This window comes from Dendrobates tinctorius, unplaced genomic scaffold (genome assembly GCF_039654945.1).
Source record: "Dendrobates tinctorius isolate UK_male_01 unplaced genomic scaffold, ASM3965494v1 ptg000003l, whole genome shotgun sequence".
In the NCBI taxonomy this organism is placed as follows: Eukaryota; Metazoa; Chordata; class Amphibia; order Anura; family Dendrobatidae; genus Dendrobates; species Dendrobates tinctorius.
In genome coordinates, this window is record NW_027361671.1 from 15,623,186 (window position 1) to 15,650,079 (window position 26,894).

General features: G+C 42.2%; 3 long non-coding RNA genes across 3 annotated transcripts in view; 1 reads left to right on the forward strand and 2 right to left on the reverse strand.

Annotated features, from left to right (window-relative positions):
- LOC141097762 (uncharacterized) overlaps positions 1 to 14,570 on the reverse strand; it is a 28,743-nt gene extending 14,173 nt beyond the window's left edge. Inside the window, exons 1-3 of the long non-coding RNA XR_012234047.1 lie at positions 12,951 to 14,570; positions 432 to 558; positions 159 to 218 (exon numbers count right to left, since the gene is read on the reverse strand). This is a non-coding gene — a long non-coding RNA (uncharacterized lncRNA). The remainder of the gene's footprint in view (positions 1 to 158; positions 219 to 431; positions 559 to 12,950) is intronic.
- LOC141097850 (uncharacterized) overlaps positions 1 to 26,894 on the forward strand; it is a 94,166-nt gene that overhangs the window by 31,056 nt on the left and 36,216 nt on the right. The gene's annotated exons all lie outside the window — the stretch shown is intronic.
- On the reverse strand, positions 11,802 to 12,402 carry LOC141097802 (uncharacterized). The gene is made up of 2 exons (XR_012234050.1): positions 12,140 to 12,402; positions 11,802 to 11,923 (listed from the first exon to the last, which is right to left on the reverse strand). It is a non-coding gene; the product is annotated as an uncharacterized lncRNA (long non-coding RNA).

Below are 26,894 nucleotides of genomic sequence, written 5' to 3' on the forward strand. Positions count from 1 at the left end.
TGTTTTGTTCCAAAAAACTGTTAGTTCAAATCCCAATATAGGCACATTCACCACAAAAGAAAAAATAAAGAATAAATAAAAAATGCATAAAAAATAACAAAAGAAAATTTTAAACCAGATTTTGCGCATATAACATGTTTTTATTGAGAAATACATACATTTTGTTTTCATTCAAAAGGGGAGTCATGCATTCCAATATCATTCTGCTGCCGCATCATCTGAAAAAAGCAAAAATACAAATAAAATAAATACATATATATATATATATATGCACATACATATCGTTTAACCATAAGCGTGTAGAGTCCAGTGTAATACTATATAATATGAAAAGGATGAGGTTGTGCCAGCTTCATAAGAAGTTTATTAGAACATATTAAACTACAAGTCTCATGTGGCAATCCATATAGCAATGTGTCTCCAATGCTTACAAGTGTTCTTTACCCAGGCCACACGAGTTCCGATCTTCAGCACACCAAACGCCGCTGTGAGTGAGCAGTTTTTTCTTCTAATTTTTGTACTAGTATAAACCTCATATACCCATTCAATTCTTCAATTCTGAAAAAGAGAAGTATAAGCAACATCCTGTGCTTATTAATTGAATATAGAAATGAAAAAAAATAGGTGCTTGGTAGGGCAAGAAAAATGTAAATTTACATTTTCTCCAAATTTGTGTCTGCATTATTTCTTATCTTACTCATCTAATTTTTGCAATGTAAAATACTTTGGCCTATGTAAAACCCATTTTCTGGCAGCGAGAAAAATGTCACAAATAGGCGTGATCTTCTGATATGTCAGTTATGAAGTGATAATTGATGCAAATTTCTGCAGCCAAAACTGTAACTAAATCAATATCAGCTACCGCAATGCAACATTTAGTCCATATTAAACCTGTGATAGTATGCAATCTCAATTCTGAGAGATAATGGCTATTCAACAGAAAATATGTAAACTCTGTTTTATCAAAATTGGGTGTTTGATGTTTAGTAGACATTCGCTGTGGATCTGCTGTCTAGCATTTCCCATATCTTTCAATAGTTTAATTGGTAAATTTGAGGAAATAGCAGAAAAAATGGATATCATCAGCAAACTTCACACAGCAGAGACCAAAAGATTACGTGACCTTGAACCAACAAAACCTTACATTATAAGAAGAAATATGACAAAAAATATATTTAAAAGTGTAATGAAATTATTAGAAGTAGTTAAAAAATGGAAAGTTTGCATGGCAGACATTTGACTTATTCTGACAATATTCTAAGCACTTGAAATTAGATGAAGATGTGTACTTGTATTTTTTTGTGAAAAACCTATATCATTAACGGTTATCATTGCACCAAGTATTTGGTTGCTGAATTTGTGTAACATAGCGACATAAAAATCACTTGTTTCTTCTGTTTCAACAGGGATATTCTAGTCTTTGACATTAATATACTGTAAGGAGATAGATATATTGTCCACATTCACATTCACCCTTGAAGAAATAAGTATATTTTTATAATGTGTAATCAGAATAATGATATGCATTGATGATGATTATATGTTTAGTTTTTCATTTTTCCAACAACATTTACAAAACCTTTTTTTTTTTTTAGGGACCACATCATATTTGAAGTCACTTTGAGGGGTCTACAGTATATCGATAGAAAATACCCAAAATTGACACCATTCTAAAAACTGCACCCCTCAATTAAGATGCTGAAAACCACATTCAGGAAGTTTATCAACCCTTCAGGTGCTTCACAGGAATTTTTGGAATGTGGAAAAAAAAGGGAACATTTATAACTTTTTTTCACAAACAATTTGTATCAGATCCAATTATCTTTATTTTGACAAGGGTAACAGGAAAAATGGATGCCAAAATTTGTTGTGTAATTTCTCCTGAGCATGCAGATACTCCATATGAGGGAGAAAGCTATTGCTTGGGTGCACAGCAAAGCTTGGAAGGGAAGGAGCGTCATTTGACTTTTTGAATGCAAAATTTGATGGAACAATTGGAGGATGCCATGACGTGTTTGGAGAGCCTCTGATGTACCTAAACAGTAAAAATCCCCCGCAATTGACACCATTTTGGAAACTGGACCCCTCATGGAACTGATCTAGATGTGTGGTGAGCACATTGAACCCTCAGGTGCTTCACAAAAGTTTGTAACATTCAGTCATGAAAATAAAATTAATCACATTGTCCCAATAAATATGTTTTTAGTTCCAAATATTGCATTTTCATAAGGGTAACAGGAGAAACTGCCCCATACAATTTGTTGTGCAATTTCTCCTGAGTACGCCGATACCCAATATGAGGGAGAAAACTGCTATTTGGCCGCACGACAGAGCTCGGAAGGGAAGCAGTGTCATTTGACTTTTTGAATATAAAATTTCCTGGACTCATTGGCGGAAGTCATGTCCCATTTGGAGAGCCCCTGATGTGCTTAACCAGTGTAAACCCCCCCACAAGTGACACCATTTTGGAAAGCAGACCCCTTAAGAATTGTATTTGGATCTGTGGTGAGCACTTTGAACCCCCAAGCTGCTTCACATAAGTTTATAATGTTGTGCCATGAAAATAAAAAATATCACATTTTCCACACAAAAATGTTATTTTGGGCCCAAATTTGGCATTTTTATAAACGTAATAGGAGAAATCATGCCATACAATTTGTTGTGCAATTTCTCCTGAGTACGCCAATATCCCATATGTGGGGAATGCTACTTTTGAGGCATAATGCAAAACTTAGAAGGGAGGAGTTCAGATTTTGCTGGAATGGTTTGAGGGTGCCATGTCACATTGGCAGAGCCCCTGAGGTGCCAGAACAACAGAAACCCCCTATATGTGAACTCATTTTACAATTTACATTCCACAATGAATTCTAGGGGTGCAGTGATCATATAGACACCACATGTGCCTCACAGAATTTTATACCATTGAGCGGTGAAGAAAGAATAACTTACATTTTTACCACTGAAATGTTGTTTTAGCCCCAAATTCTTAATTTTCCTAAGGGCTAATAGGAAATTTTTTAACAACAGACTGAGGTTCATTCTTTCCTGAGTGTGCCAATACCTTACATGTAATCGGGAAATATTTTTTCAGGCACATTGCAAAGCTCAGAAAGCAAGGAGCGCCAGATTTTACTGTTAGGCCGGGGTCACACTGGTGAGGAATACGGCCGAGTGAGAGGTGCTAAAAGCACGCATTACTCACGGACCAATGATTCTCTATGGGTTTGCTCCCAACAGCCGTATATTTCTCGGGCGTATTCTACGGACCGTGCCAATCGCAGCATGCTGCGATAGTCAGCATACTACGCCCGTAATACGCCAATGCAAGTCTATGGGTGCGCAAAAAATATGGATGACACACAGACCACACGTGTGACCTGCGAGATATACACAGGTCTTTTGGCTGCTGCCAGGAAATGGCCCAATCCATCATCAGGAAGCTGATACATGCAAATGAGCTCAAAAAGCGCTCCAGACATCCAGGAAGTACGCCTCCATGGAGTACAGCATCGTCATGGTGTCCACTTATATTAATGTTGAAATGCTAATTGTCCTGGTGCAGGAGCGGCCCGAAATATGGGACCAACGTGATGCCCATTATGCCAACCGGGCAAGAAAGGAGGCGTCATGGAGGCGCATATGTAGGCAGATGTTCCATGACTTTGGTGATCGGCCACGTGAGGAGCAGCAGAAAATGAGTAAGTACAACCCAAAAAATAAGTTAAATTACCGCACACCAAAAAATGAATATAGAATCAGCAGCCCCCTTCCTGTGCTTCTACTTTTTTCATCATGAGGCCATTAGATTTAGATTTAAAATGTGGTTTGACACTGCCATAATTTTGGTCAGGCTACAAGCTCCTCATCCTCCTAGACAAACAAGTTATTAAGTGTAGTTACTTGATACATCAACTAATGTGACCCTGTGTATCTGGCCTGTATGCCCCAATTAGATATGCCACCATGGGTAGAAAGCACACCACAGAAGGCCCCATGCCTAGACTACTGGTAGCAAATGTGACCTCTCAAATATGTGTATTTCACAATATTTCCTGTCACATTGCAGTGGAAGATGTGATGAGACGCTGGCGAAGCATCCGGGACCAATACCGCCGGGAATGTCAGCAGCGGTCCAGGAGTGGGGATGCGGGCTATGTGAAGCGAAAATACATCTACTATGACCGCCTCTCCTTCCTCGCCCCAATTCTGGATCTCAGACCGTAAGTAGATACCTCACACTACATTACACAGATACTTTACAGGGCCAAAAATATTTAGTGATTTTTGGCTCTGTTTGATTTCATAACAGAACTCAGTCCAACCTGATGGACAGAGGAACTGGCTCCGAAACCGACCCCATCATCGACCCTGTGTCTGCAGGGGAAGAGGTGGCTGGCCCATCTTCGCCCCCTACTAGGAGCATGGCAGAAGATTCCAGTCAGGAAGTGCCATTGCCTGCGCCCGAAAGCCCACCACCAGGACCATCTGGTGCTGCTGCAGCATCAGAAAGAGCAGAGGAGCAGGGCAATATCAGCAGCAGCCCAACTGGCCACATCTGGGGGTCCACACAGCCTGCTGCCACATCCCGGCGAGGAAGAAGCCGAAGGCGGCAAATACCTGCCACTGATACCCGCACTAATGTGGACACTGGGGTCCTAAATTATTTAGCTAGAGTAAATAGTGATGATGGGGAGGAGGCATACTCTCGCAGCCTGGCCAATTATCTCCGTGCCCTTTCCCGTGAGGTCAGGCTCCGTATTAGAGGATGTTTTCAGATCCTGCTTGATGCGTGCACATACCCCAATACGCCCTACAAATTATTTGAATATATTGAGAAGTGGCAGCTTTCACCAAGAAATCTCATGCGCCTTAGGCACCCCCCACAAATGCATGCTCAAGCAGGATCTGAGGATCCACAAATACGTGGGCCTACACCTTACCCCCTTCCTCCCACTCCCCAACCTTCAATACAGCAGCCACAAATGTCTGCCTCTAGCCAAACACACCAATATGGCCACTTGTTCCCACCCAGTGTTGGAGGCTGGTCCCAACCTGGTTGGGTACGATATGGCTATCTTGGTGGGTATGACACACGTGCCTACCACAGCCAACAAGATGCCCCTCCTCATTATTACTCTGGCCAGTACCCCCAACATTCACAGGAGGCAGGACACTACCAACATCATGGGCAACAGTGTGGCCCCACACAGGGCGATGTTGGCCACAGTAGCCAGCAGCAAACACAGGCTGCTGTTCCGCCTTCTCCTTCACCAACATATGAGAATTTATAATTGTGTGTCCACAATCAGTCTGATGCAAGGAGATGTCCACTGCTTTTTCCCTGGTGCTCACAATGGCAAGTCAAAGGAAAAAACAGGTGGTCTCGATCACCAAACTTTGTGACAAAAGTGACAACTCACATTTTTGCAGAACGTTTGCCAATCATAATAAACATCCACCATGACAGGGCTACCTTACGCCTTTCAGACAGATATTACATGTCTGTACAAAACAATATTGAACCATGCTATACTGTAAAGTCAAAGGATGAAAATACAGTACTCACTTGCTAATGCCTAGAAAAGGCGTGCTGGCCTTAGTGAAGTAGTCACTTTTTGCAAGCTAACTATAGTCACAAATCAAGGCGACCAGCCTAAAGAACATCACGCTCTCTCTATGTCTTAACAAGTGAGTAGTGTATTTTCATCCTTTGACTTTACAGTATAGCGTGATTCAATATTCTCTTTTGTACAGACATGTAATATCTGTCTGAAAGGCGTAAGGTAGCCTTGCCTGTCATGGAGGATTATTAATACGATTGGCAAACATTGTGAAGAAATGTGAGTGTTATCTTTTAGCAAGAATTTTGGTGCTGGAGACCACCTCTTTTTGCCTTTGGATTGTAAAATTCGAATGTAGCAATGTTGTTATTGCATAATGTAAATTTGTATTGTGTTTGAAAATGTTACTTTTCAAAAAAGTTTGCTTATGCCAAAAGGGCAATTTGGCCCATTGCCACAGTTTTAATATGGCAAGAATATGTTTGCCTTAAAAAAAAAGAAAAAAAGGCAAAAGTAAAAATTTGTCTACTACACTTTAAGTATCTGTGTGATTTCTCAAAAACAGTGTCAGCATAATAACATACGCTTACCAATGCAAGGAAACAGTCATAGAATCAGAAGGGGTATAAATATATATATTTAGACACACATCAAAACAAAATTTAGAACATAGACACAGCATGCTCTTGCCAAGAAGTTGCCCCCTCAGGTGATATAAAGTAATTAGTGTAAATATCATGCACTCTGATGCCAGAGAGTGGTCTACGTTGAGGGTTGATAGGTGGTCTCACCCTACGCACATTGTCCAGCCTACGCACAACACCAGCAGAGGAGGAACAATCATGTATCCTGATGAAGTTATGAAGAACCACACAGGCTTTAACTACTTCATTTACATTTTGTTCACTCAGCTGAATGGCAGACTGGAGTACCCATCATTTGGCACAAAGAATTCCAAAGGAACACTCCACCAGTCGCCTAGCACGTGATAGGCGCAAGTAAAAAATTCTGCGCCTGTGGTCAAGGTTGCGCCGGGGATATGGCCTCATGACATTGCGCGTTAACTGAAACGCCTCATCTGCCACAAGGACATAAGGGACTGATTCTTCAGTGGAGCCTGGTAGCTGGCATGGTGGTGGTATATCCAACTGGTTGGTGCGTAGCCGCCGAGCCATTATGGAAGTATTAAAGACTCAAGAGTCTCCCGTCCTTCCATAGGCCCCAATGTCAACAATTATAAACTTGTATTGAGGGTCTACCAGAGCCAACAATACAACAGAAAAGTATTGTTTATAATTGAAGAATTGGGAGCCAGAGTTCGGCGGCTTACGCACCCGGATATGTTTGCCATCAATGGCCCCAATACAATTTGGAAACTGGCATTCTTCCTCAAAGTCCCTTGATAACCTCAACCAGTCTTCCATCCTGGGCTCGGGCATGATGACTTGATGGAGTCTTGTCCAGATTTCTATACATGTTGACCTGACTATGCCCGAAATGGTAGATCTTCCAATGAGAAATTCATGGTGGAGGGCGGCATAAGACAGGCCAGTGGACAGGAAGCTGAAGAACAACAGAAATGTATAATTTTAGAGTGCAGAAATGCCAAAAAAATCAGTTACATACCGACCAAACTTGGTAGGAATTGAGATAGACTAACACACACATATTTGGTTGCACAATGACTAAGTGATATTGAGTACATATTTGACCTAACATTCTGGTCTGTAAGTTTAAACATATGTGGACTAAGATGAGGGCTTTAAACTTAGACCAAGAAGCAAAAAATACATACTTTGGCACACACATTATGAAGTTAGAGAATGTGGTTTTGTAGTACATACCGTATTGTGAGTAGAAGTCGCTCCTCTGCAGATATAGCTTTGCGCATCCTTGTGTCCTGAAAGGTTATCCCAGGGCGCACTGTCTCCAAGAGTTGATCAAATGTCGCAATGCTCATGCGACAGTATTGGTAAAATTTGACTGGATGCTCCCGCATAGAAGAATAGAGGCGGTGAAAATGACCTCTTGTGAGTCGTTGCCTCAAAAGTGGATGTACCCACATGCGTCTCCTCCTCCGCGGATCCACTATCACTGGGTATGGTGGGCCAAAGGAGCATGACAAAAGCCAGTTGAAAAGAACCTGCTCAGTTGTTGTGAAACTCAGACCCTCTGCCATGTTGCACAAAGAACACCAACACACCTCGTGAAAGCAAGGTCACAAATGGACAGAATTGAGGCAGCCATCTGTTCCTGAGTGTATAAATAGGGTGCAGGCTAATGATTTAAATTGTTAGCAGGCCTCAAAACCGTTAAATGTCCATTTTGCAAGGCTGCGAGAAAATCTCAGCATACGGATTGCATACAGATGCCATACGGATGCTTACATGTGCAAAATACGCGACCGGACCTTGCTTACGGATGACCTACGGAGCACTATTTAGGGGACATTCATCCGTATTACGCCAGTAAACTACGGACCGTATTTTGCGTCAGTTAGTGTGACCCTGGCCTTATGGTTTGCATGTGCCATGACCCACTGGGAGAGTTCATGAGGGGACAAAAGAGCAGAACCCACATAAGTGGCCCCATTTTACAAACTACACCTCTCAATTAATTCGTCTAGGGGTACAGTGATCATATTGACACCACGGGTATGTCACAGAATTTTATACCATTGGGCAGTGAAGAAAAAGTAACTACATTTTTACCACCCAAATTTTTTTAGCCTCAGATTTTCACACAAGAAGTGGGTAAAAATGACACCATAATTTGTCACAATTTCTACTGAAAGTGACAATACCTCATTTGTGGCTGTGTAAGGAGGTGGCAGGTCCCCTCAGTTGCTCCCTCTCATCCTTCCGTGTGACCCCCTGTGCACTTTATGTACCGTGATGTAATGTATGTGTTTTTTGTAATAACTGAACTACTTGTGTAATCCTGTAGTATGAGCTATACATGGTAATGTGATGTTCCCCTTTAATGCCTGTACAAAGTTAGGGACAGAACTAGTTAACTAAGGGGTTTGGACTTGCAGTCTCCAGGGAAGAGGAAGCTGCTGCTTACCAGTCAGAAAGCCAGGGTACGTTGGCCAGGGCAGATGTGTGCTACTAAAGGGGCACTGCCAGACTTCCGGATGGGAGATCTGTTGCGCCGGACCGAACACAGGACTACAACACAGGTCCTCAGGACTTTGGAAGGCCCTGCGCTAAAGGGGTCTCAGGCGCCCAGATTCCAGCGATTGGACTACTGCGAATCTCGGCCACTGTGGATGTTGTGGGTACGGCCACAACAAGTGTCAGGGAGAGAGCAGGAAGCTAGTATTGAAATTGCCTTTTTGTCCATCCTTCATCATTGTTCATTAAAAGTTATTTTTCCCCGTTGCAGTACAGCTGCATGCATTCCCGGACCCATAATTGCCTGGACTTCTGTGACCAGAGGAAGCGAAGGAAACCTGTGGGGAAAGGCTGTGTCGGTCCCATCTACCTATGTATAAGGGACCGGGTGAGCTCACTGACCATATGCTCAGTGGACTCTGTCTATGTACTGCGCCTTTAAATAATTTGCCTCAGCTACCCCCCCCCCCGTCAACCTTGTTACAGCTGTACAGTACTACTTAACCATATGGAGATACTAAGGAGGAACGCAGTGCTATTTGGATCCAGGAGTGCAGATTTTCCTAGAACAGTTTGTGGGACTCCATATACAGAGCACCTAATTGATAGAAGAGCAGAATACCTCTCAAGTGACCTCATTTTGGAAATAATACCCCTTTGAAAATTCATCTACTGGTGTAGAGATGATTTTGATCCCATGGGTATGTTCCAGAAACAAGCAGCAATGAATGTTGCCAATTGAAAATTGCAACCTGCCATTGTAGTGACCAGTACACTGTAGTAATTAGGAAAACACAGCACTTCTGGGTTTTTAGTGATGCACAAGTAGGTAAACCAAATCCATCAGCTGCGATGTAGAAATACTTGGCACTCATATAGGTATATAGGTGTATTCAAGAACTTATTTTTTGAATGAAGAAATCCAGAAAATTAAGAGACATTTCGGTCAATACCTGAGCTTTATCAGTCATCTGGATTGAGGAGATCTGTGTGGAAGCATGGGTCCTCAAACTGCGGCCCGTGGGCCACATGCGGCCCGCCAAGGACTTTTATCCGGCCCCCCGCTAGGCCGACAATGAACTCATGAACTGCACTGCAGTTCAATGCCGGCGGGCCCTGTAATCGCGGGCAGGACGAGGCGCCGAGGAAAGGCGTTACGCAGCCCTCCGTATGCAGCAGAGCACAGTTTACACAGACATGTGCTGCCTAATGGGGTCATTTACCTGCCTAATGGGGACATTTACCTGCCTATTGGGGACCTGTGCTGCCTATTGGGGACATTTACCTGCCTATTGGAGAATTTATTCATAATTTTTTTAAACTATATTCCGTCCCTCCAACGGTCCGAGGAACCGTAGTCTGGCCCCCTGTTTAAAAAGTTTGCGGACCCCTGGTCTACAGTGTCCTCTGTTCACACAGTGAACGCTTCCTGTCTTAGCAGTGGACACTTGTTATATCTTAGCAGTGGACACTGTAGACTCTCACACAGTGCACTTCAAAACAGATCTCCTCTATCAAGAAGACTGATGAAGGTCAGACATTGACTGAAATGTCTCTTAATTTTCTGAAATTTCTTCATTCAATAAATATGTTCTTGAATACACCTATATGAGTGTCAAATATTTCTACATCGCAGTACCCTGTTATGACCAGTATGTTGCTGTCACCAGTATTTTATGCCCAGCACATGCTTCTGGAGACATACACCCGTAAGTTAGGTGGGCTCTCATCGCTTCAGAAATGCCAAACATGTGAACGCTATATGTGGTTTAGGTACACTGTGGGGCTCAGAAGGGAGAGGGCATTTGGATTTGTTTCTGTCAGATGACAGACCTGAGTGGGGACTTGCTTTTATTGTGTATTAAGTTGAAGCTTTTATTGGGAACATTTTACATAATGTTTAGGATCACATTTATCTGGCACTCTATGCTTAATACTTACTTTGGGGTTTCCATCTAAATCTCTGAGTTACGTAATTCAGATGAAAACCCAGAGAGATTTATTCACTATAATGGGGCATCAGAGTTTCTCTGGACTCTGTCTGGCCTCTGTTCAGTGGTGCCATTCTTTTCAGAAGTACACAAAACTGTGGTTGATGGCACTTTTTTTCATAGAATCCTAGAGTTGGAAGGGACCTCCTTTGCCATCTGGTCCAACCCCCTGCTCAAAGGCCTAAGAAGACGGACATCACTGGATCACAGGTCAGGCAACATCCACACGTCTCCATCTGCCTCATTATAGGGAATCTTCTGTTGATGGTTCCGTCTGAATCACATATTTCAGAGATTTACACAGAAACCCCGGTGTAAGTGCTAAGTGCAGGATAAATGTGCGCCGAGCTTTACCGTGATCTTTGGGAGACAGAATGAAAAAATCATCAGCAGGTGAAAAATTAGTTTCATTTATTTTTTACGCTGTTCCTTATGCGGTATAAGTGATTAGGTGACTTTATTCTTCGGGTTGGTGCGATTACAGCGATACCAGATTTATATCGAGTTTTTACGTTTGGATGCTGTCATATACTAAAAGACTCTTTATTTCAAAAACTAATTTTTTGCACCACCATATTTTGAGAGCTAAAATTTTTCCATATTTTGGCCAGCAGAGACATGTGAGGGCTTATTTTTTGCGGGAAGAGTTTATGTTTTATTGATACCATTCTCATGACATATTTTGATTGCTTTCTACTCTAATTGAAAAAAAAACAGCAATTCAGGAATTTATTTGTGGCGGGGGGGATTTATGTAATTCTGTGTGTGGTAAAACATAAGGCAATTTTATACTTCGGGTCAATACTATTACAACGATACCTCATTTTTATTGTTTTGCAATTTTTTTTCTCTTTTTAACTATTTTACTTTGTCCCACTAAGGGACTATCTTTTTTTGCAGGCTGATCGCTTGTATAACATAGGGATTCAGTAGCATCCCTATCCTATACAAACTGTCAGCTCTGCACTGACAGATAAACTTGCTGATAGAATCATAGAATCATAGCATTGGATGGGACCTCCTGGGCCATCTGGTCCAACCCCCTGCTTAAAGCAGGATTCGCTAAATCATCCCAGTCAGATGTCTGTCCAGCCTCTGTTTGAAGTTAAATAAATTCACTGCACACTCAAACAGACTTTATGCAAATAGGTGTTCATTTTATTACATGTGGGGGCCAAACAGGAATATAGCACACAGTGGAAGCGATATAAATAAAAGATGTTTCAGCTCAGCCCGAGCCTTTATCATATTATCGCTGAAATATAAAGAGAGATAAATCAGAAATTGACCAAAACAGATAAATAAATCACAAAAATCAATAAAATATAAAGGTTATCCCAGTGGAACACAAGGTAAGAACATATACATATATACAGTATATATAGTACGATAATCCATAGTTAAGGATGCATCAATCAAATGTCTAGTAAACTAGCACCAACTAGAACTAAGATATCAAGGAGCGTATTACCTTATTCCAATATTGGAGGTTTGTAAAGGGTGCAGAAGGAGAGGAGAATCTCTCAAGAAGAAATACCAAGATAAATGGCTGAAAGGAATTATCAGATATGCGGTTAGTCATTTCACATATGCAATGGCCACATATTATGTCAGTGTAAAGATGTTCCTTTAAAGGGTAAAGGTACTGTCACACTTAGCGATGCACCAGCGATCCCGACCAGCGATATGACGCGGTCAGGATCGCTGGTGCATCGCTAAGTGGTCTCTAATGAGCTGCCACACAGGCAGATCTCACCAGCGACATCGCTGGGAACGGGGGTCGCTACTTACCTGTCAGACGCGGCGATCCTGCGTCCTCCCGCCCGGCTCCACGTGTCGCTCGTCATCACAGCAGGAAGCCCCAGCAGGAAGCTGACGACGAGAAACGGTCCAGCCTGTTCTCGCGCGATCAGCGATAACCAGCGGGGGAGCCGGTCGTAGGTAAGTATCAGACACAGCGATATCGCTAGTAATATCGCTATAACGTCACAAGTTATAGCGATATTGCTAGTGATATCTCTTAGTGTGACAGTACCTTAAGAATGTTATATAAAAAATATATATATAAATATATGCGTATATATACACATAGAACTATTTTTGAGTAATAATGCTGTCATCATATGATAGAGTAAAAAATACACATAAGGGGTTAAGTGCTTGTTTGCACTGTGTGCCTTCAGTGTCTAGTCTGGTGAATGAGTCATTACAGAGCAGAGTGTGCACATAGGGGTCAGCACTGTGCCTTGCATGTTAGTAGGTGTCTTATCTCATATTGTTACCTGATGTGTGCTGAGAGAAGGAAGAGCTCCCGCACCTGTCAGAGGTGGCGTCCTGTGGCACACTAACAGCCTGCAGTGCTTTATATGTGAGCCCTGTGATGACGTCAAACCGGAAATGAGATTCCAGGGTCCGAAGTGACGTGGCATTACCCTGTGTGTGTACTGCGCAGGCTCAGGGACTTTGTTTGGAGAAAGGATAAGCCAGACGGTTACCAGGGTAACAGGGGGCCTTGTCTCTAGGAGCAGAGTTGTATTGGAGTTAACCCCGTTTCAAGAAAAATAGGGCATGTATCAAATTTAGGTAGATGTGGCAGATAGCCTGTTGGCACAGGTACTGTAAAGACAGACCTGTGAGATTATATATATATATATATATATATATATAGAAGGTGAATAGAAAAAAAATAAAATAAATTCAAAAAAATAAATTCAAAAGAATAGAGTATACAAAACTGAAACAACTGAAAAACATGAAAAAAGAAAAGAATAATGAAATAATAGAAAAATAATAAATATAAAAATAAAAAAATTGTGAAACTAGAACAGAATTAAGAATGAACTGGTTGCTAGTGGCCCATGCACAAAGTAGTAGATAATAAAATTAAAACAAAAATAAAAATAGAAAAATAGCAAAGTCAAGGGGACTCACCTAGGATAATGGTATACTAGCGAATCTGTAAAAAAACAGAAAACAGGTTAATGGTGTTCATATGAGCCAAGCTATCTCTCTGTTGAGTCCTCTAGGGGCTAAAGTATCAAGTTTGTGAATCCAAAAAGTTTCCCTTTCTCCCAGGAGTTTTATATGATCACCATCCCTTCTTGGGCGAGCTACCTGTTCAATGACTTGATATTTTAACTGTGCAACCGAGTGTCGGAGCCTAGAGAAGTGTTCAGGTAGTGGTAGCCAATTCTTCTGACACCTAATCGTAGACTTATGGCTAGCAATGCGGTCTTTTACATGCTGAGTTGTTTCTCCTACATAGAGGAGACCGCACGGGCACTTCACTAAGTACACCACAAAATTAGAGTCACATGTGTAAAAGCCGCGTATTGGGAATGATTTACCTGTCCTCGGGTGGGTAATATTGTCCGATCTGATTACATTTGAGCAGGCTGCACAATTTAAACATGGAAATGTCACATGACATCGCGAAGCCAATAATCTCTGGGTCATATTTGGTAGTTTGCTACCTATATCTGCCCTTACTATTTTATCACGAATATTAGTGGGTCGTTTTGTGCAGATCAATATTGGGGCTTCAAAGGAATTAATGTCCGGGTAGGCTTTGGAAAGAAGAGGCCAGTGTTTTTTGATGATGGAATATACTTTGGGCATCAGTGGATGAAATGTGTGGACAAACGGAACCCTTTCTTTGGGGTATGTTTAAGGTGGTGGAGATGGAGGAGCTAATATTCGTTCCTTTTCGACCTCTAGTAATCTTGATGGATAATGTCTATCCCTAAATTTTTTGGCCATTGTGTCCAGTCTCTCGTTACGGGTGTCCTGATCTGATACAATGCGTGCTACCCTATTGAATTATGAGCGTGGTAAACTATTTTTGGTGGTCTTCAGGTGACAACTTGAATAGTGCAATAGACTATTGCTGTCTGTAGGTTTGCAGTATAGATCCATGGAGAGATTACCCTCATTATCTTGTAGTATTTGTGTGTCCAGAAAGGGAACCGATTCAGTACTTGAATGTAATGTAAACTGTAGTTCCGGAAAAACCGAGTTAGGCTACTTTCACACATCAGGTTTTCGGGGTCAGGCGCGATCCGGCGTCGTGCCGGAATGCCGGATCCGGCAAATGTTTTGTAAAACCTGAAGTGCCGGATCCGGTTTTCTGCCGGATCCGTCTTGTTCTTGACAGACAAAACCGGATCCGTCTCATCCGGTTCATCCGTTTTTCTATCCGTTTTTCTATCCGTTTTTCGACGGATTACGCCGGATCCGGTTTTTAAAATTGACCCTTGTGGCCTTCCGAACGGGATTGGCTACTGGAAAACTAGATATAGCATGTTCCTACAGCCCTTCTTTGACAGGTTGTAGAGAAGAAAGTGCAGGTTGGAGAGAAGAGCAAGTTACTGGCGAAGATGGATGTTGTCATTGGAAATATTACCACTAGAAGTTCTGTGACGGTTTCAGGGACAATTTTCCACTATACTTTATGTCACCTCAAGGCAGAGTACACTGGGATGACAGAGTGTGAAAGATTTGTGCCCTAAACTTGTGTACCTTCTGGACCAACAGTATATACCTTTGCCAACCAAAGTTGGCTATCTTGTCATGGTCTTACTATTTTTACCTTTAGGCCACAGGTGTGTACCTGGTTGTGTTTTATGCAAAGTATTTCACCTTTTAACAAAAGTTGTGTACATTGGTAGGAAATCACCAACAATAAACACAACTTTTTAGGTGAAATACTTTGCTTCAAACACAACCAGGAACACAACTGTGGCAAAAAGCTAAAATTTACCCACAGTTATATACCTGGTTTTGAATACCTTTTTACCTTTGAAATACCCTGTATTTAACCTTTTTTTAAAACATAGTTCGCCGCAGAAAGAAATGACAGACAACCATTGTGAAACGATAATTTAACTTTTATTTAAATTTTTTTTTTTTTATGTTTTTAAAGTACAAAAAACTTTTTTAATAAAGGTTTTAAACCCAATGGGCATTTTTATTACAAAAAAAAACATTACAACTCTGTGTACTGTGGGGTGGAAATACTGCTGGAGGGGCTGCGGGACACTTCGACACTGGGTGTGTGGAGAGAGGACTGGGATCGTGGTGGGGAAGGAACAGTTAGAGGTGAAGGTGTGGAAAAAGCTACAGAATGGGTGGACATGTGGGAGGCAGAAGAGGTGGTGGGCGGTGGAGTGGAGGGTTGGGCAGGGACTGTAGGAGCAGATGATGTTGATGGAAAGTTGTATGGGGAAGGAGTTTGGTACGGGGAAGGAGTTTGGTACGGGGAAGGAGTTTGGTACGGGGCAGGTTGCTGGAAGTGGGGAGATGTCTGGTACTGGTGAGGTTGCTGGTATGTAATAGGAGGGGGAGGATGGAAAGTGGCTGGAGGGGGTGCAGATGTAATAGGAGGGGGAGGATGGAAAGTGGCTGGAGGGGGTGCAGATGTAATAGGAGGGGGAGGATGGAAAGTGGCTGGAGGGGGTGCAGGTGGAGGAACTACAGTGGTGGGAGGTGGAGGTTGGGAGGTAACCTGCTGTAGAGCACCGTGGCACGAATGCATTACATGCATCTGCTGGGTAGGAGATAGTGTTGCCATGCGCTCCACAACAGACCTGAAAAAGGTGTGGTTTGGCGAAGATCTTGCTTCTGAATGCATGGTTTGCAGAAGTGTCTTCACCTCCAGAATGCTGGAGTTGATCTGCTGAAAGCCTGCGGAGATTTGCTCTGACAAGACTTTGAGACAGTTCTGGAAAGATGCATTCAGATGCAAGAACTCTTGCGCATAACTCTTTTCCTGACCCCTCTGCCGCAGCCGCCCAGTACCCGCAGGTGTACTAGAGGTGGCAGGGGCAGAAGGGTGGGGTAAAGGGAAATCGATCTCCTCACCAGCAGCTTCATGTAATGTAGGCGGCCACGATGCTCCTGTGCTGGTGGATGGGACAGATGGGTCGAATGTGTGGGAAGGCTGGGAAGGTGCAGATGTACCGGGGCGGTCGAAGTGTCCCTCGGTGCCGGTCTCCTCAGGGATCGCCTCAGAAGGGTCCAATCGTGCAGGCTCCCGAGTGCTGCTCACCGTGCTGTGGAATAAAGAGAAAAAAAAACAATTAAAATACTGACATGGTATGGCCCTGGCTGAAAAAAAAAAGTTACATCTAACATTTTTTTCACATGTGGTGTGTAATATTTACCTTCTGGTGAGCATTGTTTCCTGGAGGAACGACAGGGCTTCTGCGTACTTGTACTTGCTCCTGCGTCCTCCAGATCCACTCGGGGCCCGCATCTCTTTATTGAACTCCTTCTTGAAACGATCCCTCACAGACCGCCACCGATTCACAATTCTGTTCCCTGAAACGAGAAAGGAGTGGTTAGTATACAACATCAGTGTTTCACAAACTCCAGTCCTCATGGTCCCCAGGGGTCATGTTTTCAGGATTTCCAAAGTAAATAGAAATCCTGAACACATGATCCGTGGGGACCACGAGGACTGGAGTTCGGGAAACACTGTTTTACATCAAGCAACCGGTACTGTATATACTTACGCTCTTTAATCTGGGCCCGAGCTTCGAGGTCCTCCCAGCGGCCCACAAGGAGAGAACAGATTTCCTCCCAGAGTCGTCGGGTAATGATAAGGTCAGCGTGGCGGCGGTCAGCCATATTCCAGAGCGGCTCCCTTTCTCTGACGAGATCGATGAGGTGGTCCACATCGAGTCCTCCATCCTCACCGTCAGAGTCGGGAGCACGCTGTGAAGGCTGTTAAAGAAAAAGACAAAAATAACATAATTAGCCTCCACAAAAGAAATGAAATAAAAAGTGCAAAAAAAAGCAAAAATATTTATACTTACACGCTGGTGACCGCCGCGTTGCTGTCGCCGACGACCCTGGGAGGCACTGCGAGGACCTCTTGGCCGAGCACCAGATTGGGAAGACTAGAGAAGAAAACAAAAAATGTTATGTCTTTGGATGTAGGCATTTGTTTGCTGTGTGTGGTCTGCAGAACATTGTTTTCTATGTGTAGTGTGTAGTGTGATGTTGTGTTTCTGCGTTTGATGCAAAAAACTTACCAATTGTGAGCCCACTCCAGGTGTCTGTCCACCCCTTCCTTCTTCTTCTGGGAGCTCCTCTTCATCTTGTGATTCCTGTTTTGAAATAAAAGGCAATGAATAGACATATTACAGAGATGATGGATTTTGGAAATAAAAACTTACCGTCAAACGCTGACGATGCGAGGGAGGGCTCCCAGAAGAAGATGTGCTGTCCTGTTGATGGCCAGACTCCATGGCTGTGGGTATTGCTGCTGCCAGTGATGCCATTTCTGCTGCTGCTGCTGCATCTCTTTGGCGGCTGTTGAATAAAGAGAAACAAAGGGCCAATGAATATCTTGATATTCCATGGCCCTAGTTTGGAGGAATGGGGGATTTGATAATTACCGTCTCTCATCTGCTGCTGGCCTCCCCTCCTCAGCATGTTCTATTTGCTGCTCCATTTGGGGTGGTGGTGGTGCTGATGGTGCTGCAGTGGTCTCCTGCCTTCTCCTGCTTCGCTTGGTTGCTTTCTTGGGTGGCATGTTGGGTGTGGCTGTGGGTCCCACTGTCTTGCTTTTATATATGTCTTGTGGGCAGAGCTACTGAGCATGCTCAGACCAAAAAACCGGATCCGGCCGCCGGATCCGGCTTTCGCCGGATGCGGCGCATTGCGGCGCTCATAGGCTTTCATTGTGTGAAAAAGCCGGACGCGCCGGATCCGGCGGGTACGGCTTTTTCGCCGGAGACAAAAAACGTTACAGTAGACGTTTTTTCCAGACGCCGGATCGCGACACATTGCGACACATTGCCAGATCCGGCGAAAACCGGATGAAACGCATGGCCATCCGGCGCAATCCGGCGCAAATGCAAGTCAATGGGGGGGAAACCGGATCCGGCATTGCATTTCGCCTGATCCGGTTTCTGTCAAAAGCGCCGGATCGCGCCTGACGGCGAAAACCTGATTTGTGAAAGAGGCCTTAAGGTATACATGAAATTATGTAATGATGCTGGCGTTCTTGTCCAAATAAAGAAAATATCATCAATATACCGGTGGTACTCTATGGCGTACTGTGTAAATAGATCATTAGTGAATATATAGGTAATTTCAAAATGATTCATATAGGCATTTGCGTAAGCTGGCACTATATTTGCGCCCATTGCAGTACCACACCTCTGTATATAGTATGTGTCTTCATATAGGAAATAGTTCTCATGTAGCACCAGATTGAGAAGATCCAGACAGAGTTGGATAGAGTCGGGGATAGGTCAGAAGAATCTAGTAGGAATCTCGTGGCTTCAATCCCTTTGTCATTGGTGATTGAAGTGTATAGACTGTTAACATCCATGGTGGTGAGGATGCTGCCCGGAGGAACTTTGCCTAATTGTTGGATGATACTCAAAAATTGTCCTGTATCTAGGAGGAAAGATCTTGTCTTTTTAACCAATGATGTAAAGACTTTCTCAAGATAAATAGATAGTGGAGATAAAACTGAATCAGTGGAAGCGACAATTGGTCTGCCTGGTGGATTTTGTAGTGACTTATGTATTTTAGGTAAAATATAGAAAACAGGTATAATTGGATGGGGATTGACAAGAAAGTTGGCTGTTTTTTGATCAATCACCCGGCGGTCCAGATACTTTTTAATTATGTCATTGATCTTACAAGTGATTGTAGAAACTGGATCCATGGGGATAATCCCATAGGTATTGCTATCAGATAACTGTCTATAGACTTCCCTATTGTAATCAGTGTGGTTCATGACTACTAAAGAACCGCCTTTATCAGCCTGCTTAATTACAATATTCTTGTTGTTTTGGATAGAAATAAGGGCCTGTTTTTCAGCTACTGATAAGTTGGAATGAGTAGGAAAAAGACCAAGTTGCGCTTGGTGGGAGAGCATTTTTACCTCACGGTCCACTAGTGAAATGAATGTTTCCGTAGCATGATAGGTGTTAGGGGGACAAAACTTACTCGGATTACGGAGACCAAGAAGAGAGACAGATAATTCAGGCATAGAAATATCATCAGGTACAGAAGTCCCCTCACCAGCTGGATTAGGGGACAGGCCAAAATGCGTTTTCAACCTAATAGTCCGATAGAACCGTTTGAGGTCCTTTTCGAGTTGGAAGTCATCCCACTTCGGAGTGGGGCAAAAAGATAGTCCCTTTTGTAGGACAGAGAGTTTGGATGGAGAGAGGAGGTAGTCCGAAATGTTAATAACCAAGTCCGATGTTGTATCTATTGTCTCACCTGAGAGCGGGGTGCCATTCTTTCCCCTGCCTCGCCTGGTGGGTCTGTGTTTCGTTGCTCTCTCCTGCGTCCTTTCCCCAAAAAACGGTATCTGCCAGAGTGTGTAGAGGAGTCGCTTCCTGAACTGAAGGACCCATTTCTTCGTTGATATTGTGATCGACGCCAAGGGCCCATAGTAGCGGATGAATCGTTCCATTAGTATACTCTATTCATAGAGTAGTCATCTGAATCGCGTTGAAATTTTTGTCTTTTCCATTCCTGTAAGGACTTCTGGTGTTCAGAAAGGATCTTTTCGGTCTTAGCCTTCAGAGAAGCCCACTCCGTAGAGGAGATGGAAGTAAAAAGTTGTGCTTCAATAGCTTGTATATTCTGTTTAGTTTCCACTATAGCTTTCTGAAGATATTGTACAGTTAGTATGATAATGTCTAGAGAACATTTATTAAGTATCTTTTTGTATTTCTCACAATACTCTGATTATCAGAGAAGAGAGTTGGGCGGAGATTGCTCCTAAGACCCCTCGGAATCTTATTTTGTCTGTGGTATTCTGCCAATGTGGTACAATGCAGATCATATGAAATCAATCTGCGTTTTGCTTTTTCATAATCCCTAGGCCTTAATTCTTGGACCGGAGTTCTGAGAAATTCATTGGAGCTGGTCAATTGGGCCAGAATATTAGAACTAGTTGCCAAATTGTAGGCAAACGTGTCAGTAGACATGTAGATATAAGGGAAATGACTGGTGCAAACAGCCTCTGTTTGAAGACTTCCATTGAAGGAGAACTCACCACTTCTCGTGGCAGCCTGTTCCACTCATTGATCACTCTGTCAAAAAGTTTTTTCTAATATCTAATCTGTGTATCCTCCCATTCAGTTTCATCCCATTGCTTCTAGTCTTTCCTTGTGCAAATGAGAATAAAGATGATCCTTCTACAATGTGACAGCCCTTTAGATATTTGTAGACAGCTATTAAGTCTCCTCTCAGTCTTCTCTTTTGCAAGCTAAACATTCCCAAATCCTGCAACCTTTCCTCATAAGACAGGGTTTGCAGACCGGTCACCATTCTGGTGGCTCTTTTCTGAACTTGCTCCAGTTTGCTGATGTCTTTTTTAAAATGTGGTGCCCAAAACTGGACACAATATTCCAGATGAGGTCTGACCAAAGAGGAGTAGAGGGAAATAATGACTTCATGTGATCTAGACTGTATGCTTCTGTTAATACATCCTAGAATTGCATTTGCCTTTTTTGCTGCTGCATCACACTGTTGACTCATATTCAGTATGTGATCTATTAGTTTACCCAAGTCTTTTTCACATGTGCTGTTGCTTAGTCCTATTCCTCCCATTCTGTATATGCTTTTTTCATTTTTATTGCCCAGATGTAGTACTTTGCATTTTTCCCTGATCTATCAACTTTACTAGCTCTGGTGACCCGGATGTCATCATGAAGAAATTGAGTCACCATGGCAACGAAGGGCTAAGGGGCTGTCATCTCTCTGCCTGCTCCCTGAATGCTGCGATCGAGTTTGATCATAGTATTTACAGGGTTAAAGTGCCAGGAGTAGTGCAGGACAATTCCTGGCACTTTATTCCCAGTGTCAGCTGTCAGAATCAGCTGACACCTGGCGGTGGTCAGGCGCGCCCAGCTTGTGTGCACACACGATTGTGTGGATGTAACAATCAGTCTTGTGTCAATAAGTACCAGGGTGCAGGGATAAATTATTAAGGACCACAACAGAAAGGGGTTAAGAAAGTGTAGTTGATGTAATTTTTTCAATACATTTTCCACAATGGCCTTGTGATAAAGCACTATTTTAATAGAAAAGCAGAAAAATCCAGCTCACAGATGAAATCCAAAAAAGTGCATTTTATTTTCCAAGGTGCATGAAGCAAAGATTAAAATTGTGTGTTTGCAAAAAAGAGAATGCAGAAATCTATCTGTATTCTCTTTTTGTGAACACACAATTTTAATCTTTGCTTCATGCACCTTGGAAAATAAAATGCACTTTTTTGTATTTCATCGGTGAGCTGGATTTTTCTGCTTTCTCCATTGGATGTTGCACCCTGCCCAGTTGCTATCCGTGCTCCAGAAGTGCGGAATCGCAGGTGGTGAGCTAGATTTTCTTCTGTGATTTTGACTATTTTAGTAGACCTTTCCGCCTCAGGAAGAAGAATTGCAAACTTTTCCTTGTAGCATGAGTCTAGCAGGATGGACAAATAGTACTCCTTTTTAGTCAAATTGAATATAATATGAGGGTCATGGAAAAGGCAGCAGTACATAAAAAAACGCAAAGAGAAAACTAGCTCACCCAGGCTCTAGGCGGTTGGAAGCACAGGATACACGGGACCAGATAGAAATTCAGTGAAGAGAAAAGGAAAGATTGATCCAGCTTCTAAGAAATTTGCAAAAATTTATTGGAGAACATATAAAAATATAATCATGCTATTTGCAAGGACAAGATGTCCAATAAAGTTGGTTTAGTGGTCATGATGGACTTCAACATTTTCCAGTCCCAAATGATTAAAATGCTAGCAGATGAATTCACTCACCAGAAATTTTCTTGTAATCCTCTACCTTCCTTGACCAAATCAACTCATTAAGGAGGGCTTCGTTTTGGGGATAATTACAGCCAAGCAGAAGAGCAACTTAATTGTAGAACATCCTTTATTGCATGGTCTCCCTAAGGTGCTCAAAGCTATGAACCATTTCACCATGAGACTCATTGGCTTCAGCATTGGAGCAGTCACAGAACATCTGGGGTAGTGTCTTGATTCCCTTTTAAAAAACTTGGTACAGAGAACTTTGAGGTTTCTAAAAGATTAAAGGGACATATTTGATCAACTATCTCATGTTGAATGGTGTTCTAACCATGCATGTCTAAGTTGTGATGCTGTATCCTTATATATTTGTACATGTATCCCATATGAGGTTGTATTTGAAGCACTAGAATTCCATGTGGTTCATTTCTGACTGTACATCTGACCTGAGTTTATTTAAGTTTATTTATCATACATGTTATACATTTTTTATTGAGTAACAGCTTTTGCTTGTATGACAAGGATTTTTTCCCTCCAACACAAAGGCGGCGTATCATTGGAGGCCAAGTAATCCCCCTCCTTCACCGACTTGGTCATTTCATTTTGGGAGACAAAGTGGCTATATAGCTCCTCAAATCCATTTCTGTCGGATCTCTTCTTGTATGGAAGACGACCTCTTCATTTGGAGGGGCAATATGTCTGCCATACCAGAATTTGTATCCTACATTAATGATAATCCCGAAACACAGAGAAACACAGTACAACAAACGTGAAAAAATACTCTGATGTAAAAAAATATCTAACAATAAACAGCAAGTGCTAGTAAAAAGATGATAATAAAACAGGGTATTCAGTTGATACGTTTTTTGCAAAAAATGTATACTAAGCCGCTCTACCAAACATGAAGGTATACCCATATCAGAGCAGTTCTAACCAATGAATTTAAAACTTGACCATATGAACAGTACCTACTGTATATGCGCAGGATTCAGAAGGGTAATGTCTGATGTAGACATGCTTTGTAAGATGGCTTTACATGTGCATGGCCCACAAGAGAGGGGTGGAGACCTCCCAATAACTTGCAAAAGCAAGAAACCAATTGAATTCAAACGCATGGGCCATGTACTCAGAGAACAAATCGGTAGGACAGTGTTCACACCACCAAGATACTGAAACACAGAGAAACACAGTACAGCAAATGTGAAAAAATACTTTGCTGTAAAAAAAAAATCTAACAATAAACAGTAAGTCCTAGTAAAAAGATGATAACAAAACAGGGTATTTGGTTGATACGTTTTTTGTAAAGAATGTATAGTAAGCTGCTCTACCAAACGCCAAGGTATACCCATCAGAGCAGTCCTAACCAGTTTATTCAAAACCTGACCATGTGAACAGTACCTATATGAGTAAAAATACATTGGTTAGGACTGCTCTGATGGGTATACCTTGGCATTTGATAGAGCAGCATATCAACTAAATCCCCTGTTTTATTATCATCTTTTTACTAGCACTTGCTGTTTATTGTTAGATAATTTTTTTTACAGCAGAGTATTTTTTCACGTTTGTTGTACTGTGTTTCTCTGTGTTTCAGTCTCTTGGTGGTGTGAACACTGTCCCTTAAACTGGAAGGATATGAATAATCTGAATATGGTATTGTAACCTCTACTTTTTCTAAACCCCTTTTGGGAAATACAGTTCTACATGCTTCTAGCAGCCATCTCAGGCACACTATTAAGGCTGTGTGCACACGCTGCGGATTTTGCTGCGGTTCCGCAGTGGTTTTGGCTGCTGCGGACCCGCAGCAGTTTTTGCTGCGGTGTACAGTACCATGATTCCCTATGGGAATCAAAAACCGCAATGCAGATGGTGCGGAATTTTCCGCGCGGATTATCTGCGGTTTTCAATCCGCAGAAAGAATTGACATGTCAATTCTTTCTGCGGATTCCCCTGCGGTTTGCCATCTCCTCCATTGAGGAGATGAAAAACCGCAGGGCAAAACCGCAGAGCAATCCGCAGGTAAAACCGCAGGTATTTTGACCTGCGGTTTCACCTGCGGATTTTACAAAATCCGCGCGGATGAATCCGCACCTAATCCGCAGCGTGTGCACACAGCCTTAGGCTATCTCAGTTGGTGAGTTCACACACATCAGACAAAATTTTAGTGACACCAACAATTTGAAGGGAGAATTGCAGATTTGTAGTACTAAATTTAAAAAGAGAGGATACCCTACATGGACTCTTGACAGAGCTATGAGCACCGTTAAGACTAAGAAACACTCTGATTTGATTTCCAGCTTGCCTATAGAAAAAATATGCCAGTTAATTCCAAACCGGCTTCATCTCTTTGTTACAGCTCTCAATTTATTGAGAATAAAAATATTGTACTGATATACTGTATCTTCCTTTACTACAGGAAGATGCTGTATTGTCAAAAATCTTAGATTCAGGTTGTACAGTGGCAGCCAAAAAAGCAAATACCTTAGGGAACATTCTATCTTCTAACATCTCCAAACCCACTTTTCAACACCATATGTGGCTTAGGCCTGTTTCACACTTCAGTCTTTTTGCATCAGTCACAATCAGTTAAAGTGTGAAAAAACGTATCCAGTGAAGATTGCAAAAAACTGATGCATCGGATCCGTTTTTTCGACGGATCTGTTGAAGCTGATTGTGGCTGATGCAAAAAGACTTAAGTGTGAAACAGGCCTTAATTGTAAAGGCTTTTATAAATGTGGGTTGAATCATTGCAAAATCTGTTGATATGCCATGGTCACTAAACAATTTTTTAATAGTGACCATTCCCAAAGTCATGCTGTCAAAGAATACATTGTAGTAGCGTCAATGTAGTATATAGCATTAGGTGCACATTATGTGACAAAATGTATTTTGACAGCAAAACAAGGAATCTCAAAAAGCATATTTATGATAATTTAACAGATATTTGTAGCACTTCTGATATTAACCATACTATGTACTATGTCTCATTCTTCCAGGCACTTTATTCATCTACACCATCTAGAAACATCTGCGTTACAGGTCTTTGCGATAGAAAAACTTTTTTTTTTACTCCTATATGCGGTGATATTTGAAAGCAGCTCCGTGATTGGGAAGCCTATTGGATGTACCATCTTGATACCTGCAGCCCGAATGGACTGAATACACACAAAGAGCTGATGTTTCATTACTAAAATATTTTTGTACTTTCCATATTATAGTATTTATTTACTATTCCATTCATTATGGGTTTTTACATGACTTGTTATCTCTGTACTTTAATTAGCACTCAATGGTTGTGTTGATTTTAATGGCGATTATGTGATGTGTTGTATGTCTTCATTGGTGAGGGTTCATTTAAATGTTGTGTGATTATTTGAGTTGCAGCTCTGACAAAGAATTCCACGTGCATTTGAAATATGTTGATGTTATGCTGTCTTTCCAAATAGCATGATCATATTTTTAATACGCTCTCCAATAAATATTTGCAAATTTCCCAGAAACTGGATCAATCTTTTCTCTTCTCTTCAGCTGTATATAAAGTTGGTTATATGTGCCAAGCTCCCAACAGCCAACACTTCCCTGTCTCCACTATGATGACTACTTTCCAGGTCCTCCACCGCCTACCTCTCAATCCTCCTCCTGCTCAGCCCATCAATGTAGGAAAGACAGGACAAAGCTCGTGGGGGTACTAGCCTCTTTTTGCTCCTTCCCATTCTCAGCCTTCACCTCCTCATTGCTACTTAATAGAACTGAGTAGATGATATGAGGCTGGGTAGTATCTCCCTGTCTCATGTCTTTCTTCATCTGCACCTGGTCCGCATGTACAGTATAGCTTCATGTTTAATTGTAAACAGCTACAGTTTAATTAGGAACAGAAGCAGTTTTGTTGTGCTGACTATTGCGCCATCCCAGATCACCATCTTTGTGGAGTCCTCAAAGTCTTGAAGAACCACACAAATGTCAGACTTCCATGCCCACTTTTCAGATATTATGTGCGAACGCTGACCAGAATATTGACAGGCGTGTTTTAGCTCTGGCCTCTGCAGCTCACAAATTTTTAACAGCATGAGCATTGTGGAGTTCCACCACCTGGTAATGTCACACACCAGTCAATAACCTGACACTTACATGCACTGTGGCAGCACTGCCAAAGCAGTGGTAGTTGTATCCGACTTGCGGAAATAGGCGCTGATGTGGTGTACATTGACCATAAGCTATAGCAAATCTGGGAAGGATTTCAGAAACCGCTACAATGCTGAGCATGTGTGCCAAGTATGGTACGTGTGTGAGGTTGCCAAGCTTCACAGCCACCTCCATGTTATGCCCATTATTACACATGACCAGGCATGGTTGTAGGTTCAGTGGCAAAAGTTCTGTCTGGTCTGTTATTACGTTAATTAACTCTGCCGCGGTGTGCAGTTTGTCTCCCATACAAATTAGCTTCATCAGA